Source organism: Rutidosis leptorrhynchoides, chromosome 2 (genome assembly GCF_046630445.1).
Source record: "Rutidosis leptorrhynchoides isolate AG116_Rl617_1_P2 chromosome 2, CSIRO_AGI_Rlap_v1, whole genome shotgun sequence".
Taxonomy (NCBI): Eukaryota; Viridiplantae; Streptophyta; class Magnoliopsida; order Asterales; family Asteraceae; genus Rutidosis; species Rutidosis leptorrhynchoides.
This window is the reverse complement of record NC_092334.1, coordinates 633011121-633022376: the sequence shown is the minus strand read 5'-3', so window position 1 is coordinate 633022376 and position 11256 is coordinate 633011121. Positions and strand designations below refer to the sequence as shown.

General features: G+C 35.5%; 1 pseudogene; it reads left to right on the top strand.

The window, feature by feature from the left end:
• The first annotated feature begins 2995 nt into the window (after positions 1–2995).
• On the top strand, positions 2996–10840 carry LOC139893647 (auxin response factor 18-like; annotated as a pseudogene).
• The last annotated feature ends 416 nt before the right edge of the window (positions 10841–11256 follow it).

Here is an 11256-nt window from a genome sequence, read left to right as displayed (position 1 = left end):
AGTAAATAAATAAAGACTACCTCAAATAAAAGGAGTCCAAAAAAATACTTGCCCTTGCCCGGGCTCGAACCCGAGACCCCTCGTTTACACACTAACACCTTCAACCAATGATCCATTTTTCTGTTTTTCCTACTTATAACAGTTTCCAATATTATTTAACCCTTCTTTCTTTTCTGTTATACTTTCCTTCTTCCTCTTATACATTATCGATCAGTTTCTATCCACCTCACAACAACTAGTTAATAAATTGAATTTATGTTATGATTTTTGAAACAGAAAACAATTTCTAGTGAGTGATGAAAATTATCATATCAATAAAAAAAAAATCAAATCAGTAACAGAATAATTAGCGAAGAACACTCAAATAGAACTCAAACTCTGATTGAGGAATCAAGACAGTTTTAAACAAAGTTTCCAACATAACAAAGATTGCAAAACTATTTCAGAAACTACCTGGATCCTTAATTGAACCTAAAACAACATATTGATATCGAATTTTTGTGAAGAACGTTTCCTTTGACTTTTGAAATCGAAAGTTTGACCTCCAAATTAAAGTTCGATACGAAAAATTGGCATTTGAAACTTTCCAGAAAGTTTAAGTGAAAGTTTTCTAGCATCGCTGCATTTATAGAATTTAAAATAGGATTCGTTTTTGAGGTTTTTAGAAAAATAACAAGAAACAGAGGTATCGTGCAGTTTTAAATCTTTTCTATTAAATTAAACTGTTAATTGTGATCGTAATTGATGTTGTTTGTGTAAAGTGGATTGAGTCTGTTATGAATACAGAGAAATCACTGGCTTTTAAAGATAATGACATCGACAGGATGATTTACAAGGACGAAAGGAAAAAAAAATAAAAAAAAATAAACTAGTTGCTATCGTGCTTTATCAGATTCTTGGTTAATTGAATTGGACGTTAAACAGATTGAGGACACAAACAAAAAACGCATTGTAGCTTGATAGATATATGGAACTGAATCAGATTCTAAATTGTACGTTTGATATTATATATCTATATTAAATATTAAATATTAATATTAATAATTAATAATTATAATTATATTAATAATAATTACATTTCTAATAATAATAATAATAATAATAATAAGAGTAATAATACTAATAAGTCACAATAAAAATAATTTTAGTGAATTTGATAATAATAATAATACTATTAATGATAATAATAATAATAACAATACTAATTATTTTAGTATTAATAAGGATAATAATAATATTAATGATAATATTTATATATATCAAATTCTATATTTATATGTTATATATTTATTATACTGATATTAGAAATGCTAATGTTGATATCATTTTGAAAGTGGTAATAATATTACCTTAGTAGTTATATCTTAAATTCATAACTTAATTGAATATCTTAATATTATTTATTATTAATTATGAATCGTAATATATTATATAATAACATATACTGAATGTTTAATATTTACACATTTTATATTTAATATTATGTAATTGTGTTTGCATATTAGTTACCTCATGTAAATATGAATACATTATAATGTTATATATATATATAATCATTTTATATCTATTTACTATATTATATTATATTATTTCATATTAGAAATTACAATAATAATAATTATGTATAGAAGTCACTTATATTTGTATATAAAGATTTATTTATCTTAACAACAACATTATTATCTTGCATGTTATTTTACATATTTGGTTTTAAATATTTAACTTATATTTTATTGTTTCAAATTATATTTCAAATTATTATATATATATATATATGTACATTTAAATATATATATATATATATATAATCATTTACAAATAGTTGTTCGTGAATCGTCGGGAATAGTCAAGGGTCAATTGGTTACATGAATATAGATTTCAAGAATTTCGAGACTCAATATTACAGACTTTGCTTATAGTGTCGGAAACATATACAGATTAAATTTAAATTTAGTCGGAAATTTCCGGGTCATCACACAGTCGTCTTTTGAGTAAAAATTGAGAGTTCGGTTTTAATAACAAATAGATCCCCAAAAAAATACACACTTTCAATAATAAAAAAAAAAATCGGAGCCTATATACGATCTACATATCAAAAGTTATCGTGATCTGAAAATTTTCGATCATACACGTTCGCGCCCAGACCGCAAGGCCGCAAGAGCACCCTGCAACCCGTAGTTGACATGGTCGCAAGCCCAAGTCGCAAGGTCGCAAAGGCACCTTGCGACTTGCGATGGAATTTTAACAATTTTTTTTCCAGCACGAATCATTATAGTTTGTTTGAGGCATTTTGGTCGAAAGCCATATCAAAATGCATAGACAAATTAATACTCGGTATATCCTACGGATTATCATACCATTAATCTTCTATTACAGAATATCATTTATCATTGATAAAGAGCTAAATGAGCAATAATGCAAGAGTTAATGGGTGTTAGTTAACTATTTTTTTTTCTAAAGGATGAGATAACGAAATACTGGGAAATTGGTATACTGGAATCAATAACTTAACAAACCCTGTAAAAATCTCTCGATTCGTACACATGATGACATAAAATACAATACATACAGACTTGTTTATATGTATCTGTCTGTTAGTGTTAACGAAGCTTCCGGTGAATGACCGTTTATGTCTCTCTCTCTCTGCTTATATTCTTTTAACCCCTACTTATTAAACCATTCACCTGCACCTCCATTTCTCCACTTATTTTTATTTACCATTTGAATTTAAATCTCATTTCAACTCCCAATTTTAGCAATACAAAATGGGACTTCAAATTTTAACTGCTTTCATATTCTACTGTAGGTACATTATTATTATTATTATTATTATTTTTTCAAAGTTGTGTAATTTGGTTTATATTAATCCGTACGTATTTTGTATATTATTAACTAGTACTTTTTTAGGTCTATATAAGATAAGAATGCAGATATGAAAAACTAACATATAGGTTCTTTGTTTCTCAGGTTAATTATCAGATATTAAAGGCTAGCTATGATTAATGCGATGAATTATGTGAAGTTACCAATGAATGAAGTGGAAACAAGCTTGGATTTGTTGGGTTTTTTATTTGGTTTTCAATTATGTGGTTAGCCCAAGTCCAACAAATTAAGCCCAATTGATTGTTTGACTTGGTCAACCATCAAGGGGCATCTTTAATTTGAAGTTGTGCAGCTGTATTCATTAATTAAGAGAGTAGATAGATCAGAGAGATCAAAAAGAAAAAGAGAGATTCTCAATTTCCGTCTAAAAATACAGCAGTTCAGAAAATCGACGATCCCCGGAGATCCGACCGTTGAATCTTCTCAATTTTTGGGCTGTGTCTTCCTGACATTAGTGCCAACATTTTCAACCGTTGAATTCGTCTAATAAGGTCTATAGGTCGTGATTTTGCTGCTGGAACAGAGAGCAGTTTATTGGGTGAATCTTTCATCTTTTGTCTTTAATTTCTTCATATACTTGTTGATTATTGTTGTTCAAGAGTATGATGATGTTGTATACCTCTAGTTGATCTAGAGAAGGATTATTGTATTGCTCTCTTTGTTGATGATAGTGGAATTTAAGTGGCTTACGAGTCCCGTGGTTTTTACTCTCGATTTTGAGGGATTTTCCACGTAAAAAGTCTCGTGTTTTAGTGTGTGCTTGATTATTGTTTAGCTACTGATTTGGAACAGATTTGGGGACTGATTTGGATTGGTTTTGATATAGCTTGTTTGTTAGTTTCCTCACAGGTTCATACGGGTCGGGAAATGCTTGTCAAACGGGTTTGTTTCCGCTTTGTAGATTACCCGTTGTGATTATTTTCCCATCAAATTGGTATCTAGAGCTAGGTTATTTGATTTGACTTGTGTGAAAGATGGAAGCTAATACAAGTAAAATGATTAGTTTAAATGGTTCAAATTATCATGTTTGGAAAGGTAAAATGGAAGATCTTCTTTATGTGAAAGATTATTATTTGCCTGTTTTTACTGAGGATAAACCTGAGGAAAAATCTGATGCTCAATGGAAAATTTTGCATAGACAAGTATGTGGGTATATTCGGCAGTGGGTTGATGATAATGTTGTGAATCATATTACTGGGGAGACTGATGCTAAAGCCTTATGGAAAAAGCTTGAGCAGTTATATGAACGAAAGACTGGGAATAACAAGTTGTTCTTAATTAAGCAGATGATGGCTTTGAAGTATCATGATGGGACTCCTATTCATATCACCTAAATGCATATCAGGGTATTATAAATCAGCTTCCAGGTATGGGTATCAAGTTTGAGGATGAGATTCAGGGTCTCTGGTTACTTGGTACATTACCGGACTCTTGGGAGACTTTTAGGACATCTTTGTCCAACTCTGCACCGAATGGTACTATCACCATGGAATTGGCTAAGGGTAGTATTTTGAATGAAGAGATGAGAATAAATTCACAAGGTTCCTCTTCACAGTCAGATATCTTGGTCACAGAAACGCGGGGGAGAAGTCATAGTATAGGTCAGAGTAAAAGAGGCAATCATCGTAGCAGCTCACGCAAAGGTAAATTTGCTAATGTTGAGTGTTATAATTGTCATGAAAAGGGGCACACAAAGTGGTATCGTCCAAAGTTGAAGAATGAGAAGAAAAAGGCATATGACAAGAATAAATAAAAGAAAAGTGATGGTGGTGATGATGATAAGGTTGAAGTTAACACTATTACGGATGAATTCTTTTTTTGTATTGATTATGATATGATTAATCTTACTCATGATGACACGAGTTGGATTGTTGATAGCGGTGCTACATGTCATGTTGCAATTTGTAGAGATCACTTCTCATCTTACACTCCAGGTGACTATGGATTTGCTAGGATGGGTAATGCCGGGTTATCAAAGATCGTTGGTATTGGAGATGTTTGTTTGAAATTTGACACGGGAATGGAGTTAGTTTTGCATAATGTAAAACATGTTCCGGATATGAGACTTAATGTTATTTCAACAGGCATTCTTGATGATGATGGTTATTATAACGGTTTTGGTAATGGTATTTGGAAACTAACTCTTGGTTCTATGATAGTGGGAAGAGGCAAGAAAGACTCAAGATTATACATCACGCGTCCGAAGATCATCCAGAACATTGTTAACGCAGTGGACAATGTTGATTCTACTGAGTTGTGGCATAAAAGACTTGGCCACATGAGTGAAAAGGGGATGTCTATCTTGTTCAAGAAGAATGTGTTGTCGGGTGTTAGTGGTATTGATTTGAGTAAGTGTTCTCACTGTTTGGCAGGGAAACAGACCAGAGTTGCGTTTAAGAGTCATTCTCCTTTTCGAATGGAGAACGTACTTGATCTAGTTCATTCGGATGTTTGTGGGCCTATGAAGACTAGGACACTTGGTGGATGTTCCTACTTTGTTACATTCATCGATGATCATTCCAGGAAGGTGTGGGTTTATACCTTAAAGTCAAAGGATCAAGTATTTGAAAAGTTTAAAGAATTTCATACACTAGTTGAAAGGCAAACGGGAAAGAAACTCAAGTGTATTCGGACTGATAATGGCGGTGAATACATTGGCAGATTTGATGCTTACTGTAAGGAGAATGGTTTCGGCATCAAAAGACTCCACCAAAGACACCTCAGTTGAATGGCTTAGCATAGAGGATGAACAGAACTTTGGTTGAGAGAGTTAGATGTTTGCTTTCACATGCAGGGTTGTCCGATTCCTTTTGGGGTGAGGCTTTAAATACGGCAGTTCATATTATTAATCTAACCCCTTGTGTTCCTTTGCGTTTTGATGTTCCTAACAGGGTTTGGAGCGGCAAAGATGTTTCTTACCGTCATTTACGAGTTTTTGGATGTAAAGCTTTTGTTCATGTTCCCAAAGATGAGAGGTCAAAGCTTGATATGAAGACTAAGCCATGTGTATTCCTCGGCTATGGTGAAGATGATTTTGGGTACAGGTTATATGATCCAGTTCAGAAGAAACTTGTACGAAACCGAGATGTTGTTTTTACAGAAGATCAGATGTTAAAAGATGTTGAGAAGACAGATTCAGTTCCTCAAACTAGTGCTGATCTTGTTGATTTGGATCCAGTTACTCCACAACATGTTAGAGATGATGTTCATAATGATGAACATGGTACTGATGATGATTATGCTCCGGAGCAGGTAGAGATTCCAGTACCAGATGTGCCCCCATTTGTCCCACTTAGGCGGTCTACCCGAGACCGTCATCCTTCTGTTAGATATTCTGCTGATGAGTATGTATTAGTTACTGATGGGGGAGAGCCAGAATGTTATTCAGAAGCAATGAAAGATGAGCATAAGAAAGAGTGGGGTGAAGCTATGCAAGATGAGATGAATTCTTTACAAGAGAACAATACTTATGAGCTGGTGAAGTTACCTAAAGGCAAGAGAGCTTTGAGAAACAAATGGGTATTCAAAGTGAAGACAGATGAGCTTACTTCACAACCAAGATACAAAGCTAGGTTAGTCGTTAAAGGATTTAGCCAGAAAAAGGGTATTGATTTTGATGAGATTTTCTCTCCGGTCGTGAAGATGGGATCTATTCGAGTGGTTCTTGGGTTAGCTGCTAGTCTTGATCTTGAGGTTGAACAGATGGATGTCAAGACTGCTTTTCTTCACTGTGATTTGGATAAGGAAATCTACATGATGCAACCTGAAGGTTTTTGGGTTAAGGGTAAAGAAAATTATGTTTGTAGACTTCAGAAAAGTCTATATGGGTTGAAGCAAGCACCGAGACAGTGGTATAAGAAGTTTGAGTCGGTTATAGGAAAGCAAGGCTTCCGAAAGACAACTTCAGATCATTGTGTTTTCTTTCAGAGGTTTGGTGATGATGATTTCATCATAATGTTGTTATACGTTGATGATATGTTGATTGTTGGTAAAAATATTAAAAGAATTGCGCAGTTGAAGCGAGAATTGAGCAAGTCTTTTGCTATGAAAGACTTGGGGCCAGCAAAATAGATTCTTGGCATTCAAATTTCTAGAGATAGAGGTGCTAAGACGTTACATATATCACAAGAGCAATACATTGAAAAGGTGCTTAGTAGGTTCAACATGAAGAATGCTAAAGTGGTTAGTTCCCCTCTTACTACAAACTTTAAGCTAACAGATAGAGATTGCCCTTCTTCAAAGGAGGATGTTGAGGAGATGGATAAAGTTCCATATGCTTCGGCGGTTGGTAGCTTGATGTATGCTATGGTGTGTACTAGGCCTGATATAGCTCATGCGGTAGGTGTTGTTAGTCGGTTTATGTCAAATCCGGGTAAGAAGCATTGGGAAGCGGTTAAATGGATTATGAGATACTTACGAGGTACTTCAAAGTTAGGTATCACATTCGGAAATGGAGAGCCGATGCTCGTTGGTTATACAGACTCAGATATGGCAGGAAACAAAGATAACATGAAATCCACTTCTGGATATTTGATGAGTTTCGCAGGGGGAGCAGTTTCATGGCAATCAAGGTTACAAAAGTGTGTTGCATTGTCTACAACCGAGGCTGAGTATATGGCAGCAACAGAAGCGTGCAAAGAACTATTGTGGATGAAAAGGTTTCTACAAGACCTTGGTTTTAAGCAATCACGATATGTGGTTCTTTGTGATAATGAGAGTGCGATTCATTTGGCTAGAAATTCTATGTATCATAAGCGGACAAAACATATAGATGTGCGGTATCATTGGATTAGAGAACGTCTTGAAGATGGTTCGTTTGAACTTGATAAAGTTCATACCGATGATAATGGTTCCGACATGTTCACAAAGGCTTTAGCAAGTGAGAAGCTTAAGGTATGTTGCTCGATCGCCGGGATGGCGATCCCTTCCTCATAATTGGAAAGGGGGAGATTTGTTGGGTTTTTTTATTTGGTTTCCAATTATGTGGTTAGCCCAAGCCCAACAAATTAAGCCCAGTTGATTGTTTGACTTGGTCAACAATCAAGGGGCATCTTTAATTTAAAGTTGTGCAGCTGTATTCATTAATTAAGAGAGTAGATAGATCAGAGAGATCAAAAAGAAAAAGAGAGATTCTCAATTTCCGTCTAAAAATACAGCAGTTCAGAAAATCGACGATCCCCGGAGATCCGACCGTTGAATCTTCTCAATTTTTTGGCTGTGTCTTCCTGACATTAGTGCCAACATTTTCAACCGTTGAATTCGTCTAATAAGGTCTGTAGGTTGTGATTTTGCTGCTGGAACAGAGAGCAGTTTATTGGGTGAATCTTTCATCTTTTGTCTTTAATTTCTTCATATACTTGTTGATTATTGTTGTTCAAGAGTATGATGATGTTATATACCTCTATTTGATCTAGATAAGGATTATTGTATTGCTCTCTTTGTTGATGATAGTGGAATTTAAGTGGCTTACGAGTCCCGTGGTTTTTACTCTCGATTTTGAGGGGTTTTCCACGTAAAAAGTCTCGTGTTTTAGTGTGTGCTTGATTATTGTTTAGCTACTGATTTGGAACAGATTTGGGGACTGATTTAGGTTGGTTTTGATATAGCTTGTTTGTTAGTTTCCTCACAGGTTCATACGGGTCGGGAAATGCTTGTCAAACTGGTTTGTTTCCGCTTTGTAGATTACCCGTTGTGATTATTTTCCCATCAGGATTCACAGTTATGGCATGCTTGTGCTGGTGGTATGGTGCAAATGCCCCCATTAAACTCTAAAGTCTTGTATATTCCTCAGGGTCATGCTGAGCATTCAGGTGCCAGAAACATCGATTTCGGTGGTTTCAGAAAGATTCCACCGTACTTTCTGTGTCAGGTGTCCGCCATTAAATTTATGGCGGATGCTGACACAGACGAAGTCTATGCTAAAATTCGACTTCTTCCATTACAAAATCAATATGATTGTGATTTAGAAAATGATGATAGTTACTTTTTAGGGTTTGATTGTATACGAAATGGAAATAAAGAAAAACCCTCTACGTTTGCGAAGACATTGACACAATCTGATGCTAATAATGGGGGCGGATTCTCCGTCCCCAGATACTGTGCGGAAACTATTTTTCCGCGCTTGAACTATACAGCTGAACCGCCGGTTCAGACTATTTTAGCAAAGGATGTTCATGGTCGGATATGGAAGTTTCGACATATCTATAGAGGGAATCCACGACGGCATCTTTTAACAACCGGTTGGAGCAAATTCGTTAACCATAAGAAGCATCTTTTAACAATGGTGATCTTTGTGTTGGGATTCGGAGAGCGAAAAGAAGAATCGGTGGAGGTTTTTTTGAGATGCCGAGTGTTTCGTCCATATATGGTGGTGGATTTGTTAGAATTAAACCCGAAAGCGAGAATTTAAGCTGCAAAGTGAGTGCAGAATCTGTGGTTGAAGCTGTAAACCGGGCGGCTAACGGGCAGGAGTTCGAAGTTGTTTACTACCCGCGGGCTAGCACACCGAAGTTTTGTGTTAAGGCGTCTACAGTTAAAGTTGCAATGAAGATTCAATGGTGTCCTGGTATGCGGTTTAAAATGGCTTTCGAGGCTGAAGATTCATCCAGAATTAGCTGGTTTATGGGTACAATTTCGTCTGTTCAAGTTGAAGATCAAATTCGTTGGCCTAATTCACCTTGGAGGCTTCTTCAGGTATAAATCTATATCAACTTCTTGATTTAATTCGCACAAATTCATATTTGGGTACCAAAGGGCTTCTGGCCCAACGGTATGAAGGAACTCATCAACCTTGAGGTTGTAAGTTCAAGTCCCGTTGTGGACAAAAATGGTGTGTGTTTGTTGTTAAAAAAATTATATTTGGGTCATTGTCTAATGTTTTTATGTTTGTCCCCAATTTAGGTAGCTTGGGACGAGCCTGAATTACTACAAAACGTGAAACGGGTCAACCCGTGGTTGGTTGAGTTGGTCGCAAGTATGCCAGCGATTCATCTTTCTCCGTTTTCACCTCCAAGAAAGCGGCTTCGGTTTCCGCTAGCACCCAATTTTCCCCTGCTTACAATGCCATCAAGCATACAGGGAGCCAGGCATAGGTCACTTTTCGGGCTAGACCACCGTCTCCAATTCAACCAAATGCAACCATTTCCAAATGGGCTAACGGGTCACGACACGTTAAGCCGGTTTCCATTACATAAACGTGATGAAAATGTATCCTGTTTGTTGACCATGGGTACCCAAAACCTAAAAACAAGTTATAAAAAGAAAGATGAAGAAAAGGATAAGAAAAAAACAATGTTTGTGTTGTTTGGTCAACCGATATTGACCGAAGAGCAGTTATCGGATAGTGGTTCTGGCGATACGGATGCTTCGGTTGTTCTACAGAATGGTTCTGTTCGGGGATCTTCTGAGGAAAATGGGTCATGGGTCGAAACGGGCCATAGTAAGATTTTAATGGGCGGGTCGAACACTTGACCTCACGGCCCTAGGGTCATATGAAGATTTGTACATAGAGGTCGCTGGCTTGTTCGGGCTACAAAATTGGGATGCATCAAGTAACTTGATTTTACCGAAATGCAAATGGAGTTATAAAACACATTGGAGACGAACACTTTAGGTATTTTGGGGGACGGTACAAAATTACAAAATTTCTTATAATGGTAAACATGAAACATATGTCACGTGTTATGCACAAGTACTGTTTTTGTGTTTGGTTACCCGTTGCTAATGAAAGGTGGTTTATTTGTTGTTGTTGCAATGAGTTCTCGAAAGTGGAACGAAGGTTAAACATAGTAGTGGATTCGAATAGTGGTAATTTAGGATGTTAGATGATGATCGGCTGTTTTATTGCTATTAATTTCATTACTTCGTAAGTATTTAAATTCTATTTTAGATTTTAATATGTAAAAATGTAATGTAGCTAGTTGGTAGGTTGTTTTTAAATGTGTTTGTTCCTTCAGCTATGGGAGTATGGGCGCCCTTTTATTTGTAACAATAACTAATTACTCCGTTATAAAAAAAAAAAATTCACAACCAATCTTGGATGTGAGTATGGGAGCCCTTTTATTTTTCACAACGGGTGTGTACTCCACACTCTCAAAACCCATTGTTAAGTATAACTAGTCAATTCTTGCATTCAAATAAACCACAATTAGCTAAAATGAATGTTGGATAACATTAAAATCACCAACATATTTGATCACAAATATACTCGTCACAAAAAAAGCATATTCTCTGTAGTGGCGTGTGATAGTGATGAATAGTGAAATGTGATGAGTGAGTGATAAGAAAGAAATATTGACGTGATGTTGATGTAGCAATGTGTTAATTTGAAGCAACTTATTATACTTTAAAGATGTTTAAAAATGTCGTTATTAA